The sequence below is a fragment of the Lepisma saccharinum genome, chromosome 13, assembly GCF_977018435.1.
Source record: "Lepisma saccharinum chromosome 13, izLepSacc3.1, whole genome shotgun sequence".
Lineage (NCBI taxonomy): Eukaryota > Metazoa > Arthropoda > Insecta > Zygentoma > Lepismatidae > Lepisma > Lepisma saccharinum.
Genome location: NC_139241.1, coordinates 15,209,731 through 15,222,937, shown reverse-complemented (window position 1 = coordinate 15,222,937; position 13,207 = coordinate 15,209,731). Strand labels below are relative to the sequence as shown.

General features: G+C 35.5%; 7 non-coding genes across 7 annotated transcripts; all 7 read left to right on the top strand.

Annotated features, from left to right (window-relative positions):
* Window positions 1-534: 534 nt before the first annotated feature.
* LOC145997505 (U5 spliceosomal RNA) lies at window positions 535-652 on the top strand. The gene has a single exon (XR_014442909.1). It is a non-coding gene; the product is annotated as a U5 spliceosomal RNA (small nuclear RNA).
* A 1,564-nt stretch (window positions 653-2,216) lies between these two features.
* LOC145997638 (U5 spliceosomal RNA) lies at window positions 2,217-2,334 on the top strand. Its single transcript, XR_014443036.1, has one exon. It is a non-coding gene; the product is annotated as a U5 spliceosomal RNA (small nuclear RNA).
* A 1,563-nt stretch (window positions 2,335-3,897) lies between these two features.
* Window positions 3,898-4,015, top strand: LOC145997712 (U5 spliceosomal RNA). The gene has a single exon (XR_014443108.1). It is a non-coding gene; the product is annotated as a U5 spliceosomal RNA (small nuclear RNA).
* Window positions 4,016-5,580: 1,565 nt separating this feature from the next.
* Window positions 5,581-5,698, top strand: LOC145997637 (U5 spliceosomal RNA). Its single transcript, XR_014443035.1, has one exon. It is a non-coding gene; the product is annotated as a U5 spliceosomal RNA (small nuclear RNA).
* A 1,562-nt stretch (window positions 5,699-7,260) lies between these two features.
* LOC145997635 (U5 spliceosomal RNA) lies at window positions 7,261-7,378 on the top strand. The gene has a single exon (XR_014443033.1). It is a non-coding gene; the product is annotated as a U5 spliceosomal RNA (small nuclear RNA).
* A 3,031-nt stretch (window positions 7,379-10,409) lies between these two features.
* On the top strand, window positions 10,410-10,527 carry LOC145997504 (U5 spliceosomal RNA). The gene has a single exon (XR_014442908.1). It is a non-coding gene; the product is annotated as a U5 spliceosomal RNA (small nuclear RNA).
* A 1,564-nt stretch (window positions 10,528-12,091) lies between these two features.
* Window positions 12,092-12,209, top strand: LOC145997634 (U5 spliceosomal RNA). Its single transcript, XR_014443032.1, has one exon. It is a non-coding gene; the product is annotated as a U5 spliceosomal RNA (small nuclear RNA).
* Window positions 12,210-13,207: the final 998 nt, after the last annotated feature.

The window sequence follows — 13,207 nt, the reverse complement described above, 5'->3', positions numbered from 1 at the left end:
TATACGTGCAAGAATCGCATGACATGAAAGTGACCCGTCACAACCGAAATAACTGCGGTAATTTTCTTTCTTGCTTCGGTTTGGTTTCTTTACGAAACATTATTAAGCATGCCTGTGGGAGAAAACCGAAAGTGTAATCGTGTTGCATATGAGAACAGATAAACTGAAAAATCTTCGTGAAATGGAATTTGTTGCCAAAATACAAGTTCCCACTAGTTGAAATGGTGTCCGAGAGATGGCAGAATTTGCTGTCGGTTTATCATTTGTGTACGTTGCTCCGTGCACATGACGCAAATTAGAAATCGGCACGGATTTATATCCTTATTCTCTCGTTTTAAGAAACGAAAATCACGCAAAACGAGGTTTTATGTTTCAGCAAGTAAAACAGCAATTTCCTACGGAACCTACACGTTCCCATGAGCAGTGAATAGAACTGCAACATAGGCTAGGAAAAATTGGTGGCCTGGAAATACCGAAGAGAGGGACATAACCCTCTAAACGGATGAACGGGGAAAAAAAAAAAAGGCCTGGAAACAACTCTGGTTTCCCTTCATACGCAAAAATCTTTCGCCTTTTACTAAAGATTTCCGTGGAGGGGAACAACAAACGAGTCTAATATTATTTTTTATAAAGGCTTGGTACAAACTGAGCCCGATTAGCAAACACAACGAAAACTGTAGGTGGAAATGTGTGCTCTTGCTAAGCCTAATAATCTCTCACCTTCTGAAATTTGCAGGCAGGAGGATCTGTATGGGCGCTTGCTGCTAAATTTCCAAATGCTCTTGTCATTTCACAAACGAAGCCGAACATGGAAATGACTTCACAGGGAGGATTGTATGGAAACAGAGTTAGCATGATCAAAACAAAGTGTTTTAAACAATATGTTTTCTCCGTTTAAAACATATTTCTTTGTTTATTTCAAATGTTTAAACAAAGCGTTTGAAACATGTTTCTTTTCAGATTTGTTTAAAACAAATTTTGATACTTGACGTTTGATAGTTTGTGATTATTTGTGTGTTTTGTAACTACGCGTTTTCTTTAAATGAGTATCATTCTCTTTATTGTGCATTAGAATCAGCTCAGTGGTTCAAAATGTACATCAAATAACACACATATGGTGATGAATACCGTGGGCCACGTTTAAAATTCTTGACTATGATTTATGGAGATGTTTAAGATTTAGATCCATTCACGATGATAATTAATCAGAAGCTACCACTTGGACTCAGTGGGGCCTGGAAACTGTGGATTAGTTGGAGCTTCTCGAACAGCGTACAGGCGAGATTTAAGACTAACATAAATGTGAATTTTAAGAAGTTAGTCAAGCGTTTGCTTGTAATATGAACACAATCAATCCTTGGATATTCAACAGATACATTATTTTTCATTATTCTTAAAAAATTGTCATCTTGGCATTTTGTTTAAAAGTTTTATTTTTTTTAAAAAAAATATATCCTTTTCGACAAATCAACATTAAAAGCATGTTAAAACAAACAAAAGAACACAAATTTGCCAACCCTGTATGGAAGTAACATTGTGAAAAACAAGTCGTTAGCGTATGAAAGGAAATTTTGGAACACAAAATTCCTTTTACTTATTTCTTTCTCTCCAATTTACAATTGTCGAAATGTAACTTGCTTTGATGCCGAGAATTATTACGTTAAGTAATTTCCACGGAACTATCTTGTTTTATATTCATGGCTATTGCCCAATCTATACTAAATTTCGAGATTCCATCACTACATATATACGTGCAAGAATCGCACGACATGAAAGTGACCCGTCATAACCGAAATAACTGCGGTAATTTTCTTTCCTGCTTCGGTGTGGTTTCTTTACGAAACATTATTAAGCATGCCTGTGGGAGAAACCCGAAAGTGTAATCGTGTTGCATATGAGAACAGGTAAACTGAAAATTCTTCGTGAAATGGAATGTGTTGCCAAAGTACAAGTTCCCACTAGTTGAAATGGTGGCCGAGAGATGGCAGAATTTGCTGTCGGTTTATCATTTGTGTACGTTGGTCCGTGCACATGACGCAAATTAGAAATCGGCACGGATTTATATCCTTATTTTCTCGTTTTAAGAAACGAAAATCACACAAAACGAGGTTTTATATTTCAACAAGTAAAACAGCGATTTCCTACGGAACCTACACGTTCCCATGAGCAGTGAATTGAACTGCAACATAGGCTAGGAAAAATTGGTGGCCTGGAAACAACTCTGGTTTCCCTTCATACGCAAAAATCTTTCGCCTTTTACTAAAGATTTCCGTGGAGGGGAACAACAAACGAGTCTATTATTATTTTTTATAAAGGCTTGGTACAAACTGAGCCCGATTAGCAAACACAACGAAAACTGTAGGTGGAAATGTGTGCTCTTGCTCAGCTTGATAATCTCTCACCTTCTGAAATTTGCAGGCAGGAGGATCTGTATGGGCGCTTCCTGCTAAATTTCCAAATGCTCTTGTCATTTCACAACGAAGCCGAACATGGAAATGACTTCACAGGGAGGATTGTATGGAAACAGAGTTAGCATGATCAAAACAAAGTGATTTAAACAATATGTTTTCTCCGTTTAAAACATATTTCTTTTTTTATTTCAAATGTTTAAACAAAGCGTTTGAAACATGTTTCTTTTCAGATTTGTTTAAAACACATTCTGATACTTGACGTTTGATAGTTTGTGATTATTTGTGTGTTTTGTAACTACGCGTGTTCTTTAAATGTGTGTCATTCTCTTTATTGTGCATTAGAATCTGCTCAGTGGTTCAAAATGTACATCAAATAACACACATATGGTGATGAATACCGTGGGCCACGTTCAAAATTCATGGCTATGACTTATGCAGATGTTTAAGATTTAGATCCATTCACGATGATAATTAATCAGAAGCTACCACTTGGACTCAGTGGGGCCTGGAAACTGTGGATTAGTTGGAGCTTCTCGAACAGCGTACAGGCGAGATTTAAGACTAACATAAATGTGTATCTTAAGAAGTTAGTCAAGCGTTTGCTTGTAATATGAACACAATCAATCCTTGGATGTTCTACAGATACATTATTTTTCATTATTCTTAAAAAAATGTCATCTTGGCATTTTGTTTAAAAGTTTTATTTTTTAAAAAAAAAATATATCCTTTTCGACAAATCAACATTAGAAGCATGTTAAAACAAACAAAAGAACACAAATTTGCCAACCCTGTATGGAAGTAACATTGTGAAAAAGAAGTCGTTAGCGTATGATAGGAAATTTTGGAACACAAAATTCCTTTTACTTATTTCTTTCTCTCTAATTTACAATTGTCGAAATGTAACTTGCTTTGATGCCGAGAATTATTACGTTAAGTAATTTCCACGGAACTATCTTGTTTTATATTCATGGCTATTGCCCAATCTATACTAAATTTCGAGATTCCATCACTACATATATACGTGAAAGAATCGCACGACATGAAAGTGACCCGTCATAACCGAAATAACTGCGGTAATTTTCTTTCCTGCTTCGGTGTGGTTTCTTTGCGAAAAATTATTAAGCATGCCTGTGGGAGAAACCCGAAAGTGTAATCGTGTTGCATATGAGAACAGGTAAACTGAAAATTCTTCGTGAAATGGAATGTGTTGCCAAAGTACAAGTTCCCACTAGTTGAAATGGTGGCCGAGAGATGGCAGAATTTGCTGTCGGTTTATCATTTGTGTACGTTGGTCCGTGCACATGACGCAAATTAGAAATCGGCACGGATTTATATCCTTATTTTCTCGTTTTAAGAAACGAAAATCACACAAAACGAGGCTTTATATTTCAACAAGTAAAACAGCGATTTCCTACGGAACCTACACGTTCCCATGAGCAGTGAATTGAACTGCAACATAGGCTAGGAAAAATTGGTGGCCAGGAAACAACTCTGGTTTCCCTTCATACGCAATAATCTTTCGCCTTTTACTAAAGATTTCCGTGGAGGGGAACAACAAACGAGTCTATTATTATTTTTTATAAAGGCTTGGTACAAACTGAGCCCGATTAGCAAACACAACGAAAACTGTAGGTGGAAATGTGTGCTCTTGCTCAGCTTGATAATCTCTCACCTTCTGAAATTTGCAGGCAGGAGGATCTGTATGGGCGCTTCCTGCTAAATTTCCAAATGCTCTTGTCATTTCACAACGAAGCCGAACATGGAAATGACTTCACAGGGAGGATTGTATGGAAACAGAGTTAGCATGATCAAAACAAAGTGTTTTAAACAATATGTTTTCTCCGTTTAAAACATATTTCTTTGTTTATTTCAAATGTTTAAACAAAGCGTTTGAAACATGTTTCTTTTCAGATTTGTTTAAAACACATTTTGATACTTGACGTTTGATAGTTTGTGATTATTTGTGTGTTTTGTAACTACGCGTTTTCTTTAAATGAGTATCATTCTCTTTATTGTGCATTAGAATCAGCTCAGTGGTTCGAAATGTACATCAAATAACACACATAAGGTGATGAATACCGTGGGCCACGTTTAAAATTCATGGCTATGATTTATGCAGATGTTTAAGATTTATATCCATTCACGATGATAATTAATCAGAAGCTACCACTTGGACTCAGTGGGGCCTGGAAACTGTGGATTAGTTGGAGCTTCTCGAACAGCGTACAGGCGAGATTTAAGACTAACATAAATGTGTATTTTAAGAAGTTAGTCAAGCGTTTGCTTGTAATATGAACACAATTAATCCTTGGATATTCTACAGATACATTATTTTTCATTATTCTTAAAAAAATGTCATCTTGGCATTTTGTTTAAAAGTTTTATTTTTTTAAAAAAAAATATATCCTTTTCGACAAATCAACATTAAAAGCATGTTAAAACAAACAAAAGAACACAAATTTGCCAACCCTGTATGGAAGTAACATTGTGAAAAAGGAGTCGTTAGCGTATGATAGGAAATTTTGGAACACAAAATTCCTTTTACTTATTTCTTTCTCTCTAATTTACAATTGTCGAAATGTAACTTGCTTTGATGCCGAGAATTATTACGTTAAGTAATTTCCACGGAACTATCTTGTTTTATATTCATGGCTATTTTACCCAATCTATAGTAAATTTCGAGATTCCATCACTACATAAATACGTGCAAGAATCGCATGACATGAAAGTGACCCGTCATAACCAAAATAACTGCGGTAATTTTCTTTCTTGCTTCGGTGTGGTTTCTTTACGAAACATTATTAAGCATGCCTGTGGGAGAAACCCGAAAGTGTAATCGTGTTGCATATGAGAACAGGTAAACTGAAAATTCCTCGTGAAATGGAATGTGTTGCCAAAGTACAAGTTCCCACTAGTTGAAACGGTGGCCGAGAGATGGCAGAATTTGCTGTCGGTTTATCATTTGTGTACGTTGGTCCGTGCACATGACGCAAATTAGAAATCGGCACGGATTTATATCCTTATTTTCTCGTTTTAAGAAACGAATATCACACAAAACGAGGTTTTATATTTCAACAAGTAAAACAGCAATTTCCTACGTAACCTACACGTTCCCATGAGCAGTGAATTGAACTGCAACATAGGCTAGGAAAAATTGGTGGCCTGGAAACAACTCTGGTTTCCCTTCATACGCAAAAATCTTTCGCCTTTTACTAAAGATTTCCGTGGAGGGGAACAACAAACGAGTCTATTATTATTTTTTATAAAGGCTTGGTACAAACTGAGCCCGATTAGCAAACACAACGAAAACTGTAGGTGGAAATGTGTGCTCTTGCTCAGCTTGATAATCTCTCACCTTCTGAAATTTGCAGGCAGGAGGATCTGTATGGGCGCTTCCTGCTAAATTTCCAAATGCTCTTGTCATTTCACAACGAAGCCGAACATGGAAATGACTTCACAGGGGGATTGTATGGAAACAGAGTTAGCATGATCAAAACAAAGTGATTTAAACAATATGTTTTCTCCGTTTAAAACATATTTCTTTGTTTATTTCAAATGTTTAAACAAAGCGTTTGAAACATGTTTCTTTTCAGATTTGTTTAAAACACATTCTGATACTTGACGTTTGATAGTTTGTGATTATTTGTGTGTTTTGTAACTACGCGTGTTCTTTAAATGTGTGTCATTCTTTTTATTGTGCATTAGAATCTGCTCAGTGGTTCAAAATGTACATCAAATAACACACATATGGTGATGAATACCGTGGGCCACGTTCAAAATTCATGGCTATGACTTATGCAGATGTTTAAGATTTAGATCCATTCACGATGATAATTAATCAGAAGCTACCACTTGGACTCAGTGGGGCCTGGAAACTGTGGATTAGTTGGAGCTTCTCGAACAGTGTACAGGCGAGATTTAAGACTAACATAAATGTGTATTTTAAGAAGTTAGTCAAGCGTTTGCTTGTAATATGAACACAATCAATCCTTGGATGTTCTACAGATACATTATTTTTCATTATCCTTAAAAAAATGTCATCTTGGCATTTTGTTTAAAAGTTTTATTTTTTAAAAAAAATATATATCCTTTTCGACAAATCAACATTAAAAGCATGTTAAAACAAACAAAAGAACACAAATTTGCCAACCCTGTATGGAAGTAACATTGTGAAAAAGAAGTCGTTAGCGTATGATAGGAAATTTTGGAACACAAAATTCCTTTTACTTATTTCTTTCTCTCTAATTTACAATTGTCGAAATGTAACTTGCTTTGATGCCGAGAATTATTACGTTAAGTAATTTCCACGGAACTATCTTGTTTTATATTCATGGCTATTGCCCAATCTATACTAAATTTCGAGATTCCATCACTACATATATACGTGCAAGAATCGCACGACATGAAAGTGACCCGTCATAACCGAAATAACTGCGGTAATTTTCTTTCCTGCTTCGGTGTGGTTTCTTTACGAAACATTATTAAGCATGCCTGTGGGAGAAACCCGAAAGTGTAATCGTGTTGCATATGAGAACAGGTAAACTGAAAATTCTTCGTGAAATGGAATGTGTTGCCAAAGTACAAGTTCCCACTAGTTGAAATGGTGGCCGAGAGATGGCAGAATTTGCTGTCGGTTTATCATTTGTGTACGTTGGTCCGTGCACATGACGCAAATTAGAAATCGGCACGGATTTATATCCTTATTTTCTCGTTTTAAGAAACGAAAATCACACAAAACGAGGTTTTATATTTCAACAAGTAAAACAGCGATTTCCTACGGAACCTACACGTTCCCATGAGCAGTGAATTGAACTGCAACATAGGCTAGGAAAAATTGGTGGCCTGGAAACAACTCTGGTTTCCCTTCATACGCAAAAATCTTTCGCCTTTTACTAAAGATTTCCGTGGAGGGGAACAACAAACGAGTCTATTATTATTTTTTATAAAGGCTTGGTACAAACTGAGCCCGATTAGCAAACACAACGAAAACTGTAGGTGGAAATGTGTGCTCTTGCTCAGCTTGATAATCTCTCACCTTCTGAAATTTGCAGGCAGGAGGATCTGTATGGGCGCTTCCTGCTAAATTTCCAAATGCTCTTGTCATTTCACAACGAAGCCGAACATGGAAATGACTTCACAGGGAGGATTGTATGGAAACAGAGTTAGCATGATCAAAACAAAGTGATTTAAACAATATGTTTTCTCCGTTTAAAACATATTTCTTTGTTTATTTCAAATGTTTAAACAAAGCGTTTGAAACATGTTTCTTTTCAGATTTGTTTAAAACACATTCTGATACTTGACGTTTGATAGTTTGTGATTATTTGTGTGTTTTGTAACTACGCGTGTTCTTTAAATGTGTGTCATTCTCTTTATTGTGCATTAGAATCTGCTCAGTGGTTCAAAATGTACATCAAATAACACACATATGGTGATGAATACCGTGGGCCACGTTCAAAATTCATGGCTATGACTTATGCAGATGTTTAAGATTTAGATCCATTCACGATGATAATTAATCAGAAGCTACCACTTGGACTCAGTGGGGCCTGGAAACTGTGGATTAGTTGGAGCTTCTCGAACAGCGTACAGGCGAGATTTAAGACTAACATAAATGTGTATTTTAAGAAGTTAGTCAAGCGTTTGCTTGTAATATGAACACAATCAATCCTTGGATGTTCTACAGATACATTATTTTTCATTATTCTTAAAAAAATGTCATCTTGGCATTTTGTTTAAAAGTTTTATCTTTTTAAAAAAAAATATATCCTTTTCGACAAATCAACATTAAAAGCATGTGAAAACAAACAAAAGAACACAAATTTGGCAACCCTGTATGGAAGTAACATTGTGAAAAAGAAGTCGTTAGCGTATGATAGGAAATTTTGGAACACAAAATTCCTTTTACTTATTTCTTTCTCTCTAATTTACAATTGTCGAAATGTAACTTGCTTTGATGCCGAGAATTATTACGTTAAGTAATTTCCACGGAACTATCTTGTTTTATATTCATGGCTATTGCCCAATCTATACTAAATTTCGAGATTCCATCACTACATATATACGTGCAAGAATCGCATGACATGAAAGTGACCCGTCACAACCGAAATAACTGCGGTAATTTTCTTTCTTGCTTCGGTTTGGTTTCTTTACGAAACATTATTAAGCATGCCTGTGGGAGAAAACCGAAAGTGTAATCGTGTTGCATATGAGAACAGATAAACTGAAAAATCTTCGTGAAATGGAATTTGTTGCCAAAATACAAGTTCCCACTAGTTGAAATGGTGTCCGAGAGATGGCAGAATTTGCTGTCGGTTTATCATTTGTGTACGTTGCTCCGTGCACATGACGCAAATTAGAAATCGGCACGGATTTATATCCTTATTCTCTCGTTTTAAGAAACGAAAATCACACAAAACGAGGTTTTATGTTTCAGCAAGTAAAACAGCAATTTCCAACGGAACCTACACGTTAGCGCTTGCTGCTAAATTTCCAAATGCTCTTGTCATTTCACAAACGAAGCCGAACATGGAAATGACTTCACAGGGAGGATTGTATGGAAACAGAGTTAGCATGATCAAAACAAAGTGTTTTAAACAATATGTTTTCTCCGTTTAAAACATATTTCTTTGTTTATTTCAAATGTTTAAACAAAGCGTTTGAAACATGTTTCTTTTCAGATTTGTTTAAAACAAATTTTGATACTTGACGTTTGATAGTTTGTGATTATTTGTGTGTTTTGTAACTACGCGTTTTCTTTAAATGAGTATCATTCTCTTTATTGTGCATTAGAATCAGCTCAGTGGTTCAAAATGTACATCTAATAACACACATATGGTGATGAATACCGTGGGCCACGTTTAAAATTCTTGGCTATGATTTATGCAGATGTTTAAGATTTAGATCCATTCACGATGATAATTAATCAGAAGTTACCACTTGGACTCAGTGAGGCCTGGAAACTGTGTATTAGTTCGAGCTTCTCGAACAGCGTACAGGAGAGATTTAAGACTAACATAAATGTGTATTTTAAGAAGTTAGTCAAGCGTTTGCTTGTAATATGAACACAATCAATCCTTGGATGTTCTACAGATACATTATTTTTCATTATTTTTAAAAAATTGTCATCTTGGCATTTTGTTTAAAAGTTTTATTTTTTTAAAAAAAATATATCCTTTTCGACAAATCAACATTAAAAGCATGTTAAAACAAACAAAAGAACACAAATTTGCCAACCCTGTATGGAAGTAACATTGTGAAAAAGAAGTCGTTAGCGTACGATAGGAAATTTTGGAACACAAAATTCCTTTTACTTATTTCTTTCTCTCTAATTTACAATTGTCGAAATGTAACTTGCTTTGATGCCGAGAATTATTACGTTAAGTAATTTCCACGGAACTATCTTGTTTTATATTCATGGCTATTTCCCAATCTATAGTAAATTTCGAGATTCCATCACTACATATATACGTGCAAGAATCGCATGACATGAAAGTGACCCGTCACAACCGAAATAACTGCGGTAATTTTCTTTCTTGCTTCGGTTTGGTTTCTTTACGAAACATTATTAAGCATGCCTGTGGGAGAAAACCGAAAGTGTAATCGTGTTGCATATGAGAACAGATAAACTGAAAAATCTTCGTGAAATGGAATTTGTTGCCAAAATACAAGTTCCCACTAGTTGAAATGGTGTCCGAGAGATGGCAGAATTTGCTGTCGGTTTATCATTTGTGTACGTTGCTCCGTGCACATGACGCAAATTAGAAATCGGCACGGATTTATATCCTTATTCTCTCGTTTTAAGAAACGAAAATCACACAAAACGAGGTTTTATGTTTCAGCAAGTAAAACAGCAATTTCCTACGGAACCTACACGTTCCCATGAGCAGTGAATAGAACTGCAACATAGGCTAGGAAAAATTGGTGGCCTGGAAATACCGAAGAGAGGGACATAACCCTCTAAACGGATGAACGGGAAAAAAAAAAAAGGCCTGGAAACAACTCTGGTTTCCCTTCATACGCAAAAATCTTTCGCCTTTTACTAAAGATTTCCGTGGAGGGGAACAACAAACGAGTCTAATATTATTTTTTATAAAGGCTTGGTACAAACTGAGCCCGATTAGCAAACACAACGAAAACTGTAGGTGGAAATGTGTGCTCTTGCTAAGCCTAATAATCTCTCACCTTCTGAAATTTGCAGGCAGGAGGATCTGTATGGGCGCTTGCTGCTAAATTTCCAAATGCTCTTGTCATTTCACAAACGAAGCCGAACATGGAAATGACTTCACAGGGAGGATTGTATGGAAACAGAGTTAGCATGATCAAAACAAAGTGTTTTAAACAATATGTTTTCTCCGTTTAAAACATATTTCTTTGTTTATTTCAAATGTTTAAACAAAGCGTTTGAAACATGTTTCTTTTCAGATTTGTTTAAACCAAATTTTGATACTTGACGTTTGATAGTTTGTGATTATTTGTGTGTTTTGTAACTACGCGTTTTCTTTAAATGAGTATCATTCTCTTTATTGTGCATTAGAATCAGCTCAGTGGTTCAAAATGTACATCAAATAACACACATATGGTGATGAATACCGTGGGCCACGTTTAAAATTCTTGACTATGATTTATGGAGATGTTTAAGATTTAGATCCATTCACGATGATAATTAATCAGAAGCTACCACTTGGACTCAGTGGGGCCTGGAAACTGTGGATTAGTTGGAGCTTCTCGAACAGCGTACAGGCGAGATTTAAGACTAACATAAATGTGTATCTTAAGAAGTTAGTCAAGCGTTTGCTTGTAATATGAACACAATCAATCCTTGGATGTTCTACAGATACATTATTTTTCATTATTCTTAAAAAAATGTCATCTTGGCATTTTGTTTAAAAGTTTTATTTTTTTAAAAAAAAATATATCCTTTTCGACAAATCAACATTAGAAGCATGTTAAAACAAACAAAAGAACACAAATTTGCCAACCCTGTATGGAAGTAACATTGTGAAAAAGAAGTCGTTAGCGTATGATAGGAAATTTTGGAACACAAAATTCCTTTTACTTATTTCTTTCTCTCTAATTTACAATTGTCGAAATGTAACTTGCTTTGATGCCGAGAATTATTACGTTAAGTAATTTCCACGGAACTATCTTGTTTTATATTCATGGCTATTGCCCAATCTATACTAAATTTCGAGATTCCATCACTACATATATACGTGAAAGAATCGCACGACATGAAAGTGACCCGTCATAACCGAAATAACTGCGGTAATTTTCTTTCCTGCTTCGGTGTGGTTTCTTTGCGAAACATTATTAAGCATGCCTGTGGGAGAAACCCGAAAGTGTAATCGTGTTGCATATGAGAACAGGTAAACTGAAAATTCTTCGTGAAATGGAATGTGTTGCCAAAGTACAAGTTCCCACTAGTTGAAATGGTGGCCGAGAGATGGCAGAATTTGCTGTCGGTTTATCATTTGTGTACGTTGGTCCCTGCACATGACGCAAATTAGAAATCGGCACGGATTTATATCCTTATTTTCTCGTTTTAAGAAACGAAAATCACACAAAACGAGGTTTTATATTTCAACAAGTAAAACAGCGATTTCCTACGGAACCTACACGTTCCCATGAGCAGTGAATTGAACTGCAACATAGGCTAGGAAAAATTGGTGGCCTGGAAACAACTCTGGTTTCCCTTCATACGCAAAAATCTTTCGCCTTTTACTAAAGATTTCCGTGGAGGGGAACAACAAACGAGTCTATTATTATTTTTTATAAAGGCTTGGTACAAACTGAGCCCGATTAGCAAACACAACGAAAACTGTAGGTGGAAATGTGTGCTCTTGCTCAGCTTGATAATCTCTCACCTTCTGAAATTTGCAGGCAGGAGGATCTGTATGGGCGCTTCCTGCTAAATTTCCAAATGCTCTTGTCATTTCACAACGAAGCCGAACATGGAAATGACTTCACAGGGAGGATTGTATGGAAACAGAGTTAGCATGATCAAAACAAAGTGTTTTAAACAATATGTTTTCTCCGTTTAAAACATATTTCTTTGTTTATTTCAAATGTTTAAACAAAGCGTTTGAAACATGTTTCTTTTCAGATTTGTTTAAAACACATTTTGATACTTGACGTTTGATAGTTTGTGATTATTTGTGTGTTTTGTAACTACGCGTTTTCTTTAAATGAGTATCATTCTCTTTATTGTGCATTAGAATCAGCTCAGTGGTTCGAAATGTACATCAAATAACACACATAAGGTGATGAATACCGTGGGCCACGTTTAAAATTCATGGCTATGATTTATGCAGATGTTTAAGATTTATATCCATTCACGATGATAATTAATCAGAAGCTACCACTTGGACTCAGTGGGGCCTGGAAACTGTGGATTAGTTGGAGCTTCTCGAACAGCGTACAGGCGAGATTTAAGACTAACATAAATGTGAATTTTAAGAAGTTAGTCAAGCGTTTGCTTGTAATATGAACACAATCAATCCTTGGATATTCAACAGATACATTATTTTTCATTATTCTTAAAAAATTGTCATCTTGGCATTTTGTTTAAAAGTTTTATTTTTTTTAAAAAAAATATATCCTTTTCGACAAATCAACATTAAAAGCATGTTAAAACAAACAAAAGAACACAAATTTGCCAACCCTGTATGGAAGTAACATTGTGAAAAACAAGTCGTTAGCGTATGAAAGGAAATTTTGGAACACAAAATTCCTTTTACTTATTTCTTTCTCTCCAATTTACAATTGTCGAAATGTAACTTGCTTTGATGCCGAGA